The 21,026-nt window shown below is 35.6% G+C and overlaps 1 protein-coding gene across 3 annotated transcripts in view; it reads left to right on the forward strand.

The window, feature by feature from the left end:
* LOC143238868 (uncharacterized) overlaps positions 1 to 21,026 on the forward strand; it is a 303,511-nt gene that overhangs the window by 85,188 nt on the left and 197,297 nt on the right. Inside the window, exon 1 of one of the 3 annotated variants that reach the window (XM_076479464.1) lies at positions 8,782 to 8,800. The exons of the other annotated variants lie outside the window; for them this stretch is intronic. The gene's annotated coding sequence lies outside the window, so the exon portion shown is untranslated. Of the gene's footprint in view, positions 1 to 8,781; positions 8,801 to 21,026 lie in introns of those variants that run through there. 3 annotated transcript variants of the gene reach the window in all.

The raw sequence follows: 21,026 nt of genomic DNA on the forward strand, positions 1-21,026 counted from the left end.
GTTTTCATACAGAAAACTTTATTTATCACTTTTGATGTCGTATTAGAAGCAATTATATCTAAATAACTTAATAATATATCGATTCTCTCACGTCAACGTGCTGGAAGTTTTCATCCCAGAGATATCACAAGGGTACACTTCTGGCTAAAATCTTAAGGCCAATAAACATAAAGAAAACATATGTATTTTGCATTCTTACACTTAACCACTTATTTGAGTAGAGCTTCGAAAGATGAAAATAAGAAAAGGGAAAATAAAAATAAAGAAACTTTTCTAGCATTTACTAGGGAAAATGGGAACACTATGAAATTAGCCTAAATACTAGCTGGCCAAAAGTTTAAGACCATACTGAAACAAAGCGTTAATCGGTAAACACGTAACGAAATTTAGTCATTTGTGTTCAAGCATTAGCGTTGTCAACGTCTCCCACTGACACTTCCTGTGTTACATAGGGTAAAACCATAGCAAAGGCTAAAAAATGAAAGAGTTTGAACGTGGCAGAATTGTCGAGCTGCAAAAGCAAGGTCTCTCTCAACGAGCCATCGCTGGTGAGATTGGGCGTAGTAAAACTGCTGTTGTAAATTTCTTAAAAGACCCTGAGGGTTACGGAACGAGAATTTAATGTGGTCGATCTAAGAAAATTTCGCCGGCGTTGAGCAGGAGGATTCGACGGGTTGTCCGGTAAGACACCAGCCGATCGTCGAATCAGATTAAGGCCCTTACGGACGCAGAATGCAGCTCAAAAACAATAAGACGGCATCTATGAGAGAAATGCTTTAAAAACTGTAAACGTCTTCACAGGCCACGCCTCCTTCCACACCACGAAACAGCTCGGTTAAACTTTGCTGAGAAGCACCAAACACGTGCCGTAGAAAAGTGGACGAAGGTTTTGTTCTCTGATGATAAAATATTTAACCTGGATGGTACAGATGGCTTCCAATGTTACTGGCACGATAAGGATATCCCACCAGAGGCATTATCTACACGACACAGTGGAGGATGTTCCATCATGATCTGGGGTGCTTTCTCCTTCCATGGAACAATGGAACTTCAGGTTATACAGGGGCGTCAAACAGCAGCTGTCTACATTGGCATGTTGGAGAGAGCGTCCTTATTGACTGAAGGCTCTCGCTTGTGTGGAAATGACAGGATCTTTCAGCAGGACAACGCTGCAATTCACAATGCCAACAAGACAAAGGACTTTTTCACTGCTAATAACATGATTTTTTGGACCATCCGACGTGTTCGCTCGAACTGAACCCCATTGAAAATGTTTGGGGGTGGATGGCAAGGGAAGTCTATAGAAATGGACGTCAATTCCAAACTGTGCATGATCTTCGTGAAGCCATCTTCACCACTTGGAATAACATTCCAGCCAGCCTTCTGCAAACGCTTATATCGACCATGCCAAAGCGAATGTTTGAAGTTATTCGCAATGACGGCCGTGCAATTCACTACTGAGACCCCTTGTTGGACATTTCCTACCCTGTTTTGGAATGGTCTTAAAATTTTTTTATTATTTATTTTATTTTTATTTTCCATTTTCTTATTTTCATCTTTCGAAGCTCTACTCAAATAAGTGGTTTAGTCTAACAACACAAAATACATATTTTTTTTATGTTCATTGGCCTTAAATTTTTGGTCAGCAGTGTATTGTTAAATATTCTCTTATTTAGAAGCGAATAACTGCGAAACGTGGCAAGTTTCAGATTATTGTGCAATTACGTTCGAAAAAACAGAACCCATATTGACATAGTACTGTCTAACTATACTAAAAACATACGTGGCCTTTGGTCATTAAAACACGTGCGTCTAACACGATGAAGATGAAAATATGAACAGCTGTGTCATAATGAAATTTTCGCTCTCCTTAAAAGAACGTAGACATCGTCAAAAGTAAATTGTTTGTTATTCTGTGGTCAGTGTATCACAAGTTACTCAGACATTTAGGCTAATCGACGTCTTGGAACTATCAAAGTAACCAGAATGGAACACGTTAATCTACATTCTAGCTTTGAAAATTTCTATGAAAACATCTTTCGTGTTTCAAATTTCAAAGAACATGTCCTGCATTATATCTGAAAGTTCTGAGAGAACGCGTTGCAAAATTTCTGATAATCTTAGATAAGGTTTCTGTAGATGTTGGGAGAGTAATGCGTATCGTCTGGGAAGAACGTATTGTATCAATCTTGAATTTGAGCTTACGTTTTATTAACATTATTATGATTTATTCATTTATTTATGTTATAAATGATTTAGAAGTAGTTCGGCGAATTAATTAACTACCTGTAAATCCGTATTGATAAAAAGTTTCAATTAAATTTACATCAAACAGGCTTGTCTGGTTTGAAGTGTATAATACACATCAGACAGGCTTGTCTTGTTTGCAGCTTATAATACACATCAGACAGGCTTGTCTTGTTTGAAGCGTATAGTCCACATCAGACAGGCTTGTCGATTTTGAAGTGTATAATCCACATCAGACAGGCTTTTCTAGTTTGAAGTATATAATTCACTTCAGGCAAGTAAACACCTTTCCAATCACCTTATTCAAAGGCACAAAATCTCTTTCAATTGGTGTCATCAATATAATAAGATTACAAACAGGCCCAGCATGGTCAGGTGGTTAAGGCGTTCGATTCATAATCCGAGGGTCGCTGGTTCGAATCACCACCACACCAAATATGCTCGCTCTTTCAGGCGTGGGGACCTTATAATGTGACGGTCAATCACACCATTTGTTGGTAAAAGAATAGCCCAAGAGTTGGCGGTGGGTAATGATGACTAGCTGCATTCCCTCTAGTTTTACACTGCTAAAGTAGGGACGGTTAGCACAGATAGCCCTCGTGGCTTTGCACGAAATTCAAAAAACAAACGAAATTACAAAGAAAATTTTTGATGGCAAGAGAAATATTTTCTTAATTACTGTTTTGAAATACGCTAAATCAAATTGGAAGCACTACATATTATATAAAAAAAATGAATGTAGCTTCAACGGAATAGCAGATTTCTGCGTTCTTTTATTTTAAAAGCTTTACTTAGTTTATTTAGTTTGGTCACAGAACAATCTTTAATAAAATACTGAATACATGTTGACAGAAGACTAGTGTTTATTAGCCTTTATCAGTTAGTATTTATTACTTGAACTTAGAAAGGAAAGATAATGCGAATATAAATATCTCTGCGTGACACGCGCGATCACCAAATATCGTTTTGTTGTTGTTAGGCTTAAAAATTAGGTTTATCTTGTACCTAAGAGCGAATATTATTTTAAGTTGGAGTGCTGGCATGATTCACTGTTTTAAGTTCCGATAAACGAGTCGAAGTTTTAACTAATAAAAACTGTTTCAAAATCGAGTTTGTAAGTATCCTTACGTAAGGGAGTATTTTAAAAACACAGAGGCAAACATAAACCACTGCCGCACTGCATGTGTTTTATTATAATTAGTGTGCTCTCGAGGTAGATACAAATTGTTCTTGTTAGCTCTTTCGTCTCGTGCTTTGTAAACCATGACCATCCCACGTGCATTTTGAAGGGCCAATAAAAATGCCGAGTAGGAGAGATTTCTTGAGTGAAGACATTCAATTCTCGAAAATCAATTCTGGCCAAGCGTAGCCCGCTGGGTCTGAAAACTGGTTCGTCAGCAACTTGGTGGATTTCTAATTAAACCCTGTTCTATGAATTATAGCAGGTAAAGGATTTAAAGTCTGATAGATCCCTCTGTTTTCGTCTATGGTGGATGAAGCGTAACCTGTTATTGTAGTTTGTAAATTAAATATTTTTGATGTTACACAATAAATTAGTATTGGTGCAGTTGGTAAATTCTATCAGAGTGACGTTACCTCTACTGATATATGTGAGGCATGCTGTGCTCTCAGGTGCAGTGATTACGATGAATATGAATATTTCATTCATCCGTGCCAGTTCTCCAAAATAATGATTACCATAGTATTGTTGTCCAAGGTATAATTAACCTCAAGTATATTTTCGAAATATTAGAATCCCATTTCTGGCCCAGTAGATTCACCAGATGGAAACCTGAGATGTAATAAAAGAAAGTTTGTTTTAAAACTCTGCTCAAAATTTAACAAGGGCTACCTACGTACGTTAACCGTCCCACCTTTCAACTAGTAGACTAGAGCAAAGGCAACTAATTAACAGCATACACCGTCAACGTTTGGGCTATTCAAATATTTTACTATTTTATAAAGTGAAATGCGATTAAGTTAATTTCTTTCTGTATTAACATATGTGAGTGACTCGCAAGAACACTATTAAAACTAGGAAGTATTCAATACTTACCTTAGTTTCTTTTAGATTAACATACAGCGGTGACTTGACAGAACTATATCAAAGTAACAAGACTTCAATACATACCATAGTTTCTTATTGTTGGTGTACGCGTACTGTTGTACTTGTTATAACTAGAATTTTCTTTGTTTGGATAGAGTATTGTAGGTTTGTACATAACTCATTCAAAATACAAAATAAACCTCATGCTTCCCAAATCACAGGTGGTTTATCAACTGGTTTCACACTGGATAAAAATCTGTTCTTCACAAATCTTTACAGGAAGGCTCATGCATGTGTCCGGAGCTGAATTAAACAGTTGTTGTTAAATCACCTGTGGCGGCTCAGATCTCTGCTTTTAGACAGTATTGTCTGCTGGAGTTTACATGCATTTCAAACTGTAATTTGATTGTTAGATACCACCTGGTAGTACAGCCGTTTAATCTGTATGCCAACATCATTCTAACAGCCTGGCTACCACTGGCATCAGTATCGCTGTTGTATGCATCTTGATTTTTAACAACGTAGGTTTTGTGATATGATATTTACAACAATTGTACTTGCTTTGAGCACACGTTTTTAACTTTAGCTTCAATCCACGCTGCTCGAGTTGGTAAGCAGATGGGTCCACGTGTCGCGTTTATTATTATTAACAAATATATCTTAAAGCTTTCTCTTTTCAGTCGGATGTTTAATAATATATAAGTGGTGCTAAACACAATACACAGAACAATACAGGCCGTTAATACCGTATTAACTAAGAACCTATTGCTCGGAAAGTAATACGTTACGAAAGAAGTGAGTTAATTGGGGACATTATCTCATTTCTTTTCATTGTATGTTAAACTCAGAAGCACAGAATTTTTCATAATTTTCGTTGTAGTTCCTATACATAATGACTAGGCGTGTTCTGTCACTTAGCGTTCGGAAGTGTGGAAACAAGCTTGACACTTTTGGGCCATGGGTGCGCTATAAGAGCAACAATCAAATCCTATTATTTGGTAAGACAACCCATGAGTTATGTATTTGATAAGACAACCCATGAGTTATGTATTTGATAAGACAACCCATGAGTTATGTATTTGATAAGACAACCCATGAGTTATGTATTGTTGACTGTCTGCTTTTCTCTTACTCTATCATTCCAAAGTTAGCGATGGGCATGCCCAAATTGGAAAGAAAGGACTTAACTCTAACACTACAAATCCCGATTTATTGGGTTGAGAAATAATTCGTGAGCGTTTTTTCAAGTTAAAAAAATATATTCATAAATGAAACGCTTTCGCAAAATATTTCATGTCATTTGGTAGATAATTGTTTGCTCTAATAGATGGTGTGTTTGATTTTCATATGTCTTTAATTTTTGCTTTCATTTTCAGCTCATTAAATGGAATGTCAAGTGGACAAAATCGAGCATTTTCGACACCATCTGCTTTTCGCATTTAATTTCTTGCAATTTCGTTTAAAACAATGCATACTATATACCTAGGTATTACATGAAATAAAGTATCATAATAAATGTTTTGGGTGTAATGTGTTCATGCATTGAAGTATTGTATAGTCTTGCATGTAATGCTTGAATGAAATTATTTAAAAACGCTCACGAATTATTCCTCAACCTAATATCACAGTGTTATAACGAAACAGGCTAAAATCAGACGATATAAACCGATAAAATTTAATTACGACGCAACTGATAATCAGTAATTTATTACGTCTATTAATAGCGAAACTAAATAGAATAAAAATGTTTAGTTATAAAATGTAAAATAATTCTTCAGCGTTTCTTCCTCATCTTTATTGGTGACGATGAAACAGAAAACTAAAAGTAGATTTTTGGTTGCACCGATTCCGTCGTGAGAAAGCAGTTTTGTTTATTTGCAGAACTTTCATATTTAAACGGCTTTTTATCTTTTTTATCATCTCGATTCGGAATACCAGAATTAAAAAAGGGTGGGGTATTAGCAAGATATAACAGAAAGACAATGATGGTCGAGATGCTCAAATATTCTTGTTTGACACTTTGAATGAAAGTAAGTTATTATTCGCGCATTTGTGACCACCGACGAGAATCCACAGAGAACATTTTACTTTGAAACATAAAACGACGGATTGTTATTAATTACATTGGTTAATATTTTTAATAATATGCACGCTTCATTGTTAGCTTTCAGTTGTACTGCATTAAATAAACCGTTGTTCCAAGTAGCGTCTTGTACAATATACCAACCACCGGATAAACGTGGTGCAATAACTAGTTAGTAAACACGTTCTTATACAATTTACAAGTCGATGGGTAAATATCTGTGAAGTTCAATAACGATTTGTGTAACGAATTAGTCGGCGAAGAAATTGACGTGTGATGATAACGTAGTTAGACGTAAAAACATTTAGCGTGTATGAGATCGTTCCCAGTATCACATTCTATCTTTATAATAATTAAGTAAAACAATTTTATTGTATTTTGAGACTGAGAACAGTCTATTTTAAATGTTTCTTCTGTACTAGTAAACGTTGGCTTAAATCTTTTGTTACAATTGTGTGAAAATTTAGGCAAGTATCGTCCTAATCTTAGTAAACTAGCCAAAATGTAATTCTTTGTGTGATGTATCAGTCACTAAATTAATTGTTTTTGTAGGCTAGTAATTGAAATAGATGTTCTGTAGCAGTAAATCAAATGTTGTAAAGTATATTAGTCAGTGGTTCAGAAAAAGGCTACATCATTGCTAGCTGTACCTGATTTAGCAGCGCAGACTTCGAGGGAAGTCAGCTAGTCCTATACCGCCCACCGCCAGTTTTTTAACTAGGAATAGTGGAATTGATTGTAACGTTATAACGCCATCCACGCTAAATAATGGAACATATTCGGTGAGGGGTTTTCCCTCCCAATGTTTGTATTACATATATTCTACTACAGTCCTCCCGACTGTTCCATTATGTTCTCCCACGATCATTCCAATTTGTCCGTTGTGTTAATAGGAGAAGACTTCTTTAGCCTAACGTAATTTTTATCACTGTAATTGGGTGGATTGGTTTTGAATGCTTCGTCAGCATTCGGTGTTCAATATCACAACTTTAAAGTTACTAGATATCTTATGATTTCTGGTATTGGGCAAAAGGATCTCTGGCCTTGCTTGTGGCAAACAATAGAGAGATCTGAAATTTTATTTTTAAACGCCTGTGATTTGTATCAGGCAAATTGGGAGGAATGTGGGAGTCACAGTTTGCTGGCTATATAGCATGAAATTTATTCTGAATATTAGGCTTATGGATAATTAATTTTAATACTAAAGTCCTGCTGTTGAATAAATTGTTCCGTAACAAACAAGGCAACTATTTAGGTGTAAAAATTTTGCAAACAAGGAACATGTTACTAAAACACAAAAGAGAGAATATGTTATTATCATTTCAAGTGTGTGTGTGTGTGTGTTGTCTTATAGCAAAGCCACAGTGCTGAGCACACCGAGGGGAATCGAACCCCTGATTTTAGCGTTGTAAATCCGTAGACTTACCGCTGTACTAGCGGGGAGCATCATTTAAAGAGGAAACTAGCATGCAAGGGGAAAATATTTTGCCTACATGCAAAGGGTCAGTATGCTGCTAAGAGGAAATAAGTGGATAATAAACAAAAGGGAAGAGGAATAAGTTTCTAATATGAGAGTTTTTCAAATAAATGAAACTGTGTTTAACGATGGCTTATTTGCAGTCTAATAATAAGCTCGATAAAACAAACCCGAAATAAACTATTTGATTACTCTTAAATCTCTGGGTAGAGTTCAAGAAAAAAATCCTTTAAGAACAGGTATATGTTTTACTTTAACGAACTATATGTAACAGTAACCGTAATGTACGCAACGCTAATTAGCAAAATCAGTGCGGTTTTGTTTTTGTTTGTTATATGGGCGTAGGAGTTTCATACTTGCTAACAATAAGTCTAGTTTTAAGTTGATAGAAGTTTTTACTGTGTACACTCAGTGCAGAAGATATAAGCATTAAAACTTTTCATCAACAATAACAAGCACATCTGTATCCTTGTTTTTTTTTAAAAAAACATTCTGATAAATCCACGTTTCCTGTTCATCACGACTATTCTTCACCATTATTGTAGGGTCATCACTTGTTCATTCATTTAGCAGAATCAAATAGTGTCTCTTAGTTTTCATTACACTCACGGTATAAGTTTCATATCAATCATTATTTATGGGATTCGAATAAAGATTCGTGTTGCCAAGGATAATTAGTTGTCAAGTCCTCTTCTGTAGCAACAGACCTCAATTATTATGATAAACACATGTTTTATGCAAACATAAACATCCACCTTCCCTGGCGGGATGAATTTAACAAGTTTGGATATGTGCCAACCATCATCGATTCCATACTAAAAGCTGTGAAGACATCTATTAAAATCTTTATGGAAGCAAATGGCAGACAGAATCGGATTCTTTCATAAAACCGTTAATGTTTTAAGTTAATGTTTGGTATTTGATTATTACTTCTTTATCTTCAACTGTAAGTCAATTTCTTTTATAATTTGTTGAAAACTTAGGTGCTGCAGAGAAAGCATAGATAAGTTATATTGTGTGGAACGTATAAAAATACTTTCATACACTAAACCTATTTACTATGTACGTGCACCCATACCTACGTTGTTGGTTAGGTTAGTCTAGAATACAAACGTTCCACATAAAATTATTTCGATATCATTTATATGCAGCAATACGTTATCGTCACGGGCCAAGCGTGGCCTAAGGGTTGAAGTTGCATGATTGAATCGAAGGGTCGAAGGTTCGAGGTGTGATACCGCTGAACTCCTGCTCTTTCAGCTCTGTACGCATTATAAAACTGACAGTCAATACCATTATTCGGTTTCAAGAGCCGGATAATTCCTATGTGGCGGTGGGGTTGTTAAAGGTGTGAGAAATTTAGATATAATATTATAGATGCGCGTGGTATATTAAGTGAGAGTTTCTGTTGTAATTCTACAGATGTGAAAAGTATATTTAATGAGAGTTTCTGTTGTAATTCTACAGATGTGAAAAGTATATTTAATGAGAGTTTCTGTTGTAATGTTACAGGTGTGCGAAATTGGTTTGAATTTAGTGCAAAGCTACACGAGAGCTATCTGCGCTAGTCGTACCTAATCTAGCAGTGTAAGCCTAGAGGGAAGGTAGCTAGTCATCACCACCCACTGCCAACTCTTGGGCTACTCTTTTATCAATGAATGGTGAGATTGACCGTCACGTTATAACGCTCCTACGACTGAAAGTTTGGTGTGATCGGGGTGCTAGATTGATGCAGTGGTGTATTTTTTTCTAATTTTATATATATGCGGGGTTATTCGATTGAGGGTTTTACTGTAAAATTACCGTTGTGAAGGCTGTTAATTTCTCAAACTTGTGGAACCATAGTTTCTACGGAAATTCTTTAAGTAATAGGTACTTTATAAGTACGAAGTATAAGCTTTCGTGTTTGTCTTCTCTTTAATTTCTTAAGTATTAAGTGTCTCAGTTAACTCACCAGGATAACTGGAATGGAACGCTAACTCTTTTTATAAAACCATCACGAGAAAGAAAGTTATTAGTAGAGTATTGTAAACTTTCGAGTGTTCGAGTGAGGTAAACATTGATTATTTGCTTTGTTACTAAATGTAGTAAGTTATAAGTTATTTGTGTTTTATGTATCTTTCGTTGGACAGTGATAAACTTTAATAATTAAATATAACTTAGAATCTGAGAAGATATAGATTAAAAGCAGCAAAAACAAAGAACTCAGGATTAATCGAAGATAAATTGTAAATTTCACGCACTAAACCGATAAACTATCAACTGCATTAACTAAACAGAGCTAAACAGATAGTTTCACACACATTAAACAGAGATAAACGGTCATTTTCATCTATAAAACAGGACTAACAGTTAGAAATAAACAATCGGTTTCACGCAATAATGAGAGATAAACGTTCATTTTCATATACTAAACGGAAATGAACTGTTAGTTTCATTTAATAATCACAAACGGTCAGTTTCCCATACAAAACGGAGATATAATGGGTAGTTTCATGCACTGAAATAAACGGTTTCATAAACTGATCAGATATAAACGATTAGTTTTCACGCAGTGATCAAATAAACAAAAAACAACACACACACACACACACACACTCTAGATTGAGCACTAACATCAAGTAACAAGAGTAACTAGTTTCAAGGCGTTCTGCGATGTTTGCCCTGTCGCTCAACCTGTGCCTGGTTCTCGCTGATTGCAGATAAGGCAAAACGAGTTTTTAACGTGTGGGGGAACTTGGTATTACATGACAGGTGCTATAGGGAAAAAGTTGGCGAATGAAACTGAATCCTTACTTTTATTTTGTTTTAACTTCCGTACACGCAATTTCCTCTGTAGTTTATTATTCATTAGTGAACTCATGGGGTTATTAGAACTGATAAAAAATACACGTAAAATGAAAAACTATCGCTTTTAAAACTTTTTAACAATGATTCGAGCTTCGTCGGTCTTTGGTAATCAGTAAAAGCATGGGCATACGTTTTTTGTTAGGCTTAGATTGTCAGTAAAAGCCGTATAGGTTTCACATTTCGTAATAGTTTTAAGACCATTAAGGTGGTAAATTTATGATAATTACATTTTCTGTGTGACAAGTGAATCACTAACCATTAAAAATAGGTTATAATTGTTATTTTTTGCGTTCATTCCTTTATTGGAATAGATCAATCATGATCAGCTGTACTCCAATATAATAAATAACTCAAAGGATTTGATAAAATTCACATTTAATTTTGTCCGTCAAGAACTGGGTCCTTCAGCTAAGGAGACGACACCTAGTGGGCTTTTGCACAGCACCTATGGCCACAAGCAGTCTTGGCAGTCTGTGAAGGCTTTATTGTCTTCAAATTTCTACGTGGTCTGTAGTAATTCCGGTACGCTGAATCTGAAAGTGATATCCATTTTTCTCCATTACGTGCAGATTTTTCACAAAATGTCATACGTACTTTTACGTAAGTGGTTCATTTTCATTGAAACGAGACACATTCTGTTTTGGTTAACCATTGATATAACTTTCTCTGGGCCAATCGCAACGTGAGAACCTTATCGATTGTTCTATAATCATCTACGAGAAACACCGCTGGAATATAAACGGTTAACAGGCCAGATGACGTGTCATTTTTCGATAGTATTTGTTTGTGTGTGCACTTTGACATTTTTTTTTTTAATATTATTTATTCATCACTATGGCAACAATAAATTATGTAAAGGACCTAAACATTCTGTCATGTTTGTGGGAAACTTGTTGTTAATTTGATCTAAGTACGAGTTCCCCCTTCACCGATTTGTAAAAGATTCTTATGTGATAGAAAAAATAATAATATTATTTCCAAAATCTGTGTAGCTGAATTATGGAAAGTTTAACTTTTATGAAGTTTAAATTCGCAGGTCTGTGTTATTTATTCTCCTTTTTAAATGCTGTAATGAAATGCAAATCATGCGTCGCAGGAGATCATGAACCAAGGAGAGGATCAGGTCTCTTCAAGAGGGCGGGAGTTAATGAACAATGGTCTAGATGGTTGGTTCTCGTAGGCGAATCTACGTCTCTTGTGTATGGAGCTGAAAAAAATGCCCAACATTCCTACTCACATAATAGAAAGAAAGGGCGTACGTTTATAACTTTGTTGTGTGATAACATAAACTTCGCTCAACCAATTGAACATCATCCAGAAATATTTAGAAAAACAACTTGCAATAGTGTATAATAGCCCCCCTCAGCAGCACAGCGGTATGTCTGCGGACTTACAACGCTAGAATCCGGGTTTCGATCCCCGCGGTGGGCAAAGTACAGATAGCCTATTGTGTAGCCTTGTGCTTGATTAAAAACAAACAAGTAGCGCCTAATTCATTGAAACATCCTTCGTTAAAGAAACGAATCTTTGAAGCTATTTGTTTGATTCGGCCATGCAAAAGTTATCTGCAAATAGTCTGTTCTAAATTTTGGACTGAAATATAGGAAGAATACAGCTAGTCAACTCTTGGACTTTTTTTTATCATCACAGAATTGGGTCTTTTTGTTTCTTAAAGCGCACCTGTGACTCCCAAATTGTGCAGCGGGTTTTTGCGGCTTTGATTCAACAACCACGAGTCTTTGAATTCACAGTTCAAGCATGCTGACCACATGACCACGCCTGGTTCACTACTCTCGTGGACGGGAACGTATTATTATTTGTTTATATCAATTTTCCGCACGTGCAGATGAAGTAGGCGTTTATATAAAACATTATTAGTTCTGCGTCAAATGTTGACGTCCATATCACCGACCAAGATATACACATGTATAAAGCTGTTAAACATATACTGACATTTATTTTAAGAAAGAGAGAGGATGGTGAAATCTAAAACACCTTGGGGAATGTCTAGGAAGTTCAAACTTTGTTAACACACGTGACTGAAAATTAAAAAAAAAAACGTTATGAACATACGATCAGGTGTGTTTACCAAAGGTGGTGTCACTTGTAAAGACAAATCGGAGCTTACACGTCCTGCATACGTTTTTGAAATTACATGTATATTCAACCGCTAGAAGGCCCCTTAGTATAGATATTAAAATATATAAATCAGGTCAGTTGGTAGAATAAGTGGACCACAGCCATAAAAAGTCACCATGCGTTGGTTCTGGCAACATAAAATATCCAATAAAACTTAGACTTTTTTACATAACAAAAATAATAACTCTGAATCACAATTACAATAAAAGTTGGGATTATTTTGTTTCCCATAGATATATCATGCTACAACGCTAAAATCAGGGGTTCGATTCCCCTCGGTGGGCTCAGCAGATACCCCGACGTGGCTTTGCTGTAAAAAAACACAAAACACAGATATATCATGCCTCCTGGTGGCTCAACGTTAAGAACGAAGGCTTATAATTCTAATATGTGGGGTTCGATCCTTGCATAGATAGCCCATTGTGCAACTTTTTGTTCGTTATTAATCACAAAAAAGTGATATTTTTGACTACTATTATTACTACTTGTGGTTGGGTTCAAGATATTGTGAGCCAAGGGTGGCAGTAATCATTTAATTATGAAATTATAGAGCATCGCAACAACAAAATATGTGAACAGAAAACTGTTATCTTACTGAAACTTAGATTTTCTAACGTAACCTTCTTAGAGCCAACAAAGTTCTATATAATTGTATATTTTTTATTTGTAATTGACTACAGACAGCCCATCGCGTAGACCACCATGGGTATTGAAACATTGTTTTTAATGTTGTAAGCCTTAAGACTTACAATTGTGCAACTGATTATATGTATTAATAGTCGTTTTGTTGTGGAAAATAAAATGTGAAATTTACGAAACGTTGCTAAGGAACAAATACAATGGTAAACCGAAGCCTCTTCCTTCTCAAAGAACCTGTTGTCGCCACTGTTTTAATAAATCGTCGTAAATCAACGTGTCACGCGGTCAACTGACAGTTTTTGTTGTATATAATTATGATATTATTTTCCTGGCTTGATTATTGTAGTCTTGATAACAATAAGAAAGATAAGTTTGATTTATCACTTGTGTATCTATCTGTTCCTATATATATGTGTCCATTATTACGGATGGACTGGGAGGGGTTTATCTTGTTGAGGTATTCCGTTTTTGACGTAGTAGGCCGTCCAGGGTATGCGTTATGAGAAGTGGTACTCGCCTTAAGTCTTTGGCTACATGAGTGGTACCTTGCTCTAATGGAGTTACCAGGCTTTTCTATTCAGTTGAAACGACAGCATTTGCTTGATTTATTAACGATAGAATTGGGACTGCTTGTTTTATTGATTTTACCGCTAGAGGAATATTTACTTAGTGTTTATATGGAAGTTACACGTGCGTGCGAGTGTATTTCAGCTCGTGCATCTATGAATCATAATTAAGTTTATTTGATCACGAGAAATATTTAGTAAGGGTTTGATACTTACAACAGCCTCACCCCGATGTCTCAGTCGTAGGCTTGATATCTTATAACGATGGCTGTTATTCCTGTGATGGGTACAAAGCAGAGAGTTCTTTTTATAATCTTTACAAGGAAATTCTCTGAATGTTTTTGATGATATTCACTTTTTTAACCTTAGTAGCGTGATGTTATTTACTTTCCGTTTGTTTAGAGTTAAGCGTTAAATATACTGACTTACGATGCTAAAATCCAAGGTTCGATTCCTTATTTTCGATGGACAGAAAATAGCACACGTCGCTAACTCTTTGGCTACTATTCTGTGGCCGAATAATGGGGTTTGACTGTCACTCTTATAGAGGACTTTCAGCATGCCAACTGCGTTTCTGTGGTAAAGATGTTCTAATTTTAATTTTTTTGTGTGCCTTGAGGGGAGTGTTGGCAGGGTGTCGGCCGACAGGCTAATTACGAGCGTACTTATTTCACTCTTAGTTCAAATGAACGAATCGTTCATTTGCTGAGATCATGATAAACTTATGTCAGAATGGATAAGAGCCAAAATATAGAGCAGAAATGTTATATGTAGTGTGGATTTTGTGGAAATCTTTCAATTATAAGTACCCATATCAAGTGTATTATATTACAGTCTTTGTTCTTTCTGTGTCATATAGTACGAGACTGAGCGTACCCTGACTGTAAATCTGATAATTCATGGTTAGCGACTCGTTGCGAGAAAACTCACTCCGCACTTTGATGCCAGAGGTGTGCAATAAGAGTGGCGGTAACATCCCACTATTCGATCAGGTAGGAGTGGCCCAAAAGTTGGCGGTGGGTGTTGTTGTTGTTGTCTGCCTACGTTCTTTCTAGTCTCTCGGTTCAAAATGAGGGACAGCTGCGTGCAGATAACCCGTGTGTAGCTCTAAGCGAAATTCTGAAATTAAACATAAATTTATCATGTATTCCTATGACATATATATTGGATATCAACATAAAGGACCCCCCCGCTAGTACAGCGGTATGTCTCCGGATTTACAGTTATAAAATCAGGGGTTCGATTCCTCTCGGTGGGCTGAGCAGATAGCTCGATGTGGCTTTGCTATAAGAAAAACAAACAAACAAATCAACATAAACATTCCTATTTAAACCTTCATCACGCGAGCTGAAAGTAACCGGTTGCTCAGCAGCCAAGCACGTGAGCATTAAACTGCTAAATTACTGTTATTTTAGTCTTCCATGAACTTTGTTAACTGTCACGTAATATTTATGTTGAAATACACTTACTGTCATTGGGACTTCTTTTTTAGACACAAAATGGTGTGGCTCGTTTTGACTGCACGATTTATCTAACGCGCTGATTCTTATAGAACACTTGTTTGTTTGTTTTTTAGAACAAAGCCATAATAGGTTACTTACTGTGTTCATTGCAAAATTGAAACAAGACTCGTATTTTAGTGTTGTGAATGCATAAACTTACCACTTGTCCCAAAGGGGGTGGAGCGACTATAACATTTGAATTCAGTGTGATAAGATATTAATAAAGTAACTGCTTAAAAACGTATTTATAAAGTGGTTTATACCGATAAACGAAAGATCGAGTGTTGAGTAGTTAATTGTTCTGCATCGCTTGAGATGGCTAACATGCAATTTGCTCCAAAGGTAAATGCTCTTTCGTTCCAAGATGGCTACCATGCAACTTGTTCCAGGGGTAAATGTTCCTCCGTTTGCCCTTAAACAGATATATAGTTCAGAGAAACTCGAACTGTGAATTCCTAGATTCACAGCTCTCTCTAGTGTTCCATGTACTGTGGTGTTTGTTTGATCTATTTTAAAATATACTTTCGCTAAATATGCGTGAGAGTCCTTGAAGTCGGTATATATTTGATTTAAAACATATTACGTCGGAAAGATCTATACACCCTATATATTTATAGAGTGTGTGTATGTATGACTGTTATTGAATTTATGTTCGTCTAAACTCCTAACAAGCACGAGAATATCGGATAAACCTGACAAAGACTGGTGCGATGGCCCGTGGGTGCGGCAAAATCTTTTATACTGAGTACTTCATCCCAACCACGCCTGCGCCAGGGGGACTTGCTGCTCGAGGCATCTTTCACAAGTAAACCTTCACATGATTGGTAATTTATGATTTTTTTTAAAGGAGGATGAATACCCATGGTCTATACTTTTCAATCACTCCTTTGGAAATAACTCTGTTGTAGAAGAGCAATTAGATGCTAAAGAGCCTTGGTCAATGGCCTTTCAAATATCTCGATCGTTGGGCCTGAGGCTCTTCCTTGAAAGACAACGCTTTAAATCAAATCATCTCGAGATCTGGTAGAGGAGGGAAGGATTATGTGACTACCGAAATGAAATTAAATCAAAGATCCCATTATAAGCTAGTACTGTGAGACCTCAAACCCAACTATTTATAGAAAGAAGCAAAAGGCATAAGTGAATCCGTGTTTACATGGAGAACAACTGAAGAAGAAGAGTTCTGAACTCACCGCTGTGCAGACGCGGACTTAAAGGAGAACTTTAGAATATAATTAAGTCCTTAATTTATTAGTTGGTTCGTCGGGATAAAATGAAAACAAAAGACCAAAAAGGCTCAAGAATCACTGTTTTAAAAATTGGTTGCCTGCTTTTGTTTTTTTAAGAAATTGGTTCATATCCTTGCATCAAAATTCTTGATGTAGATTGAAAAAAAATAGCAAGCATTACATTACTTCCTTTTCTTCTGGGTAGCTGTAAGGCTAAGGACACGTCATAATATTCTTTACCGTTTTATCATATCGACAAATTTTTGATATTGTCCCAAGGTATGCGGTCTAGAAGCATCAATAGTTATCTTACTTGACATTTTCAAAATTATCTCACCATTTCATTAGTAACTTTAGGATCCTGTAGACTAGTAGATAGAAATAAATGGATTATCTCGGAAGAGTAGAACCGCAAGCTGAAAACGAAACTTGTCTTTGTTTTATCTTTGGCTTAACGTCGGAATGTTGTATCAGATATCTGATGTAGAACTGACCAGTACAAGAGCTATGTGTGTTACATGTACAGTAGGTTAGTAAAAGAACTAGAGGAATACAGAGGTGGTCAGAAGGATAAAGATCTGATGTAGAACTGGTCACTGTAAGGACGACAATATTAAAGATCAATGAAAGAGTATAGAAATGTGATACTGCTTCAAAAAATCACACAAAATGAATTGGGGAATTTTTGGAGAAAAAATTATCATCATATTTAAAAATAGTGTATCAGAAACGTGCTGAGCACTTTATTATTGTATGTAAACCAATGTGTATCGTGTGTTGTGTATAAGTGTGCCCTTCATGAGATAAACTAATTTTTAACAAAAGGAGTAGAAATGACTAAAATAAGTGCCCCTGCTTCCTAGTCTGTGTTATATTCTGAAACCTGAAAAACCGTGGATTGTCATGGGGTCGACAACTACTGATAGCAGAGCCGTCTACCGTTATTAATAAGAACTAGTTCCACAATTTGACTAAATTCTATTTTTCGTAACTTGCATAGGAGTTTACTACACGTACGAGGGAAGAATTAAAAAAACTTGTTGACCTACTAGATAAGTAAGTAATATTATTTTAAAACATTTAATTGAGCCGGGTGATAAAACTAAAATAAAGTCATGTGATCACAGAAAGCAAGGTAATTTATTATGACGATAAGAATCGGTGTATGACAAGAGTGTTTCGTTTACGTACAATATTATTAATTATGTATACTTTCCCATTAGGACTACAAACAATGGCCATTATGTGTATACATGATATTTATACGTGTAATGCACATAGCAAATACTAAAATACCACTTAAAATATTGTTAGTCTAGCTATTTATGCTATTCTCTGTTACGTTGTTATAATTTTATGATGTAGAATGTTATGTTTTTGTAGTTTTATGATATAGTATTATACTGTTATGATGTAACGTCTTATATTGTTACAATTTTATGATGTAGCATGTTATTGTAATTTTACGATGTAACGTGTTATATTATGTTATGATGTAGCATGTTACACCGTTATAATTTTTTTTAATGTAGCGATACTAAAGTAATTAATAGGACTAACTACTTCATTTTAAAGGAAATGAAGAGATTTCAAGCCACACGACACAAACATGTGTAGTAAATGATCCATTTTTTGAAAGAATGGATGTTCTTTATCAAGGAAAGTGTAGTTACAGTGATGATGTATACGTATATCAAACAAAATACTGAATTAGTATATTAATTTGCCCGTTAAAACCCATGTGTGTTATAAAGCCTTCATTTTTCTTCCCGTTCTTTCTCCCTATATTCCAGTGACGATGTTTTTATCTGTGCTGTTTTTTTAAAGGCGTGCCAGTAAGGCACGTGCTGCTAGGAAGGCTGTACTTTATCTTTCTGTCAACAGAATGGTTTACAAAATACCCCTTTTTAACCCTCTTTTCGTTAAGAGATCGACCTCTTGGCTCGTGCTCTAGTATTACGTCATTTGTTCGATCATAAATGACCTGTAGTTAACTACTTGTGTTTAGTGCAGTTTCCAATGCTGCTCAAGAACACGTTGTCGTTAGAGGTCTTGTAGGCAGTCAATAATAATAATTATGACCAAAGTCACCTTGTTATTAGTGAGTGGCTCCGTGAAGCCGTTTTCGACTTTCATTTGAAACAGTTTCAATAATTACTGTGCAGAAAGGTATGATAATCCACGTTGTAACTTCGCTCACTGGTTCCACGGTGGCGACCTGTTCATGTGTATGCACAGTATACAGTAATTATTACTTACATTAAAACAGGTTCAAAGTGAATCATTCTCGTTGAGAAAACAGTGATTCGAATTTATTGTTTCGACATCGGAAAACTAAAGTTGATAACTTTGTAATTTCATCAGGCATTTAATTCAATGTCAATAAGTTACAGATGATCCAAAGTATGAACCGTAGATGTCAATGTTCACAACTTATTCTTTTCGCCTCTAATTAATGGCCACCTTCATATGTGACACACATTCAAACAGCATTATTTTTGTAAAACAACATCAAACTGTTATTCGTGTGACACATCTCCAAACAGCGCTGTGTCTGTGACACAATTCCAAATAGTCTTTTTTAGAACAATTATAAACTTTCTACATTTTCTTTTGATATTTAGAGCAAAAGTAATATGTTGTTAAGAATATAGCTCTATAATAGCTATATCACAAAGGTTGTGTTGTTGTTTGTTTTGAATATAAGAATGGTGCTTATTTACGTCTTTTAATCAAGAGTTATTATAAGAACAGTACTTATTTACATCTGTTAATCAGGGGTTATGAAAACGGTACTTATTTATGTTAAACAAGAGTTGTTATAAGAACGGTGCTTATGTATTTCTGATAATTATATTTGTTGGTTAGCATCGGTAATGATGGTATTTATTTCTGTTGGTTAATGACGATATTCATGGTACTTATATCTGTTATCTAACACCTTCGTAAATATTTTTGGTTACTATTCATACACTTGCTTTACGTCGAATTTGGATAGCTAGCTAAAGGAATGATATTTGTGTGTCTGTCGTGCAAAAGAAGCTTTAGAAATATCACTAAAGACGTCGTCAGCAAAATATAAAAACGTGTATTTAAGGATCCTCGGTTAACTAGGTATACACTGGTTTGACAAGTTTTTAGGCTTAGTCAACACTGCTCGTCACGTTCCACTCAGTCAATGAATGTCGGTTTCAAATTGGGAAGGTGTATTTTGTTTCCATGTGGGTGGAGAAGGATGATTTTCCTTTGGATGTGGTATTTTTAGACGTCTACCCCTTGCTCCGCTTTTACTTTAAAGTGTCCGAGTTTAAGATATATATTTTGAAATGCAAAACTGATATCTCTTACAAGCCTCTCACTTGACGTCATTTAGCAATATACGGAAGGATGAGTTTTATTCTTTGGCGAAATTCTTTTTATTCTTTTATAGTTTTGGCGGAAGAAAATAGATATATAGATATTTATGACTCGCTATTTGACTGATGAATCTTTACTGGGAATTTTGGCATGTGACTGTTAGGGTTTGTGTGCTATTACTACTGAGCATGCGCAGCTCTATTCAGTGGAAAATATCTTCATCCTTATCAGGTATCGTCAGTTTAACAGCGCTTCTACAATTTGTATATGTAACCACCAGTGAGTTTCCTAAACGCAAACAAATTTTAGTTTAGAGAGAGAGAGAAATCTGAAGAATTATCTCCCCATCAGGGGTGGTTAGGAACGTTGTGGTTCCTCTTCGTTCCCTAACACGAAAGATTATTTACCTTTGCTTGTATTTGCTTGTATTTTACTTTTACTTGTTTAAGGTGATGAAGTGCCGTGGAGCATTATAAAAATGACGGGTGAGAAAGGGGGAGCCCGCTAGTTTCCTTATCCAGTATCATTAGTTTAGCAGTACTTCTACAATTTATATATGTACCTACCAATTAATTTCCTTATCCAGTATCACAAGTTTAATAGTGCATCTACAATTTGAATGTGTATCCACCAGCTAGTTTTCTTATCGTATGTTATTAGTTTAACAGTGCTTCTACAATTTATGTATGTAACCACCAGCTACTTCATAAGTTGTAAGTTTAGCTATTTTTAGGCCTATACTGAAATAAAACCTGAAAGGTTTACGGGTGTTTTTGGTTGTTTCATCATTCCATTTTTTTTAAAGTGAAATAAAACCTGAAAGGGTTTAATAAGTGTTTTCGGTTGTTTCATCATTCCTGAAATAGAACTTGAAAGATATTAAAAGGTGT

This window comes from Tachypleus tridentatus, chromosome 13, assembly GCF_004210375.1.
Source record: "Tachypleus tridentatus isolate NWPU-2018 chromosome 13, ASM421037v1, whole genome shotgun sequence".
Taxonomy (NCBI): domain Eukaryota; kingdom Metazoa; phylum Arthropoda; class Merostomata; order Xiphosura; family Limulidae; genus Tachypleus; species Tachypleus tridentatus.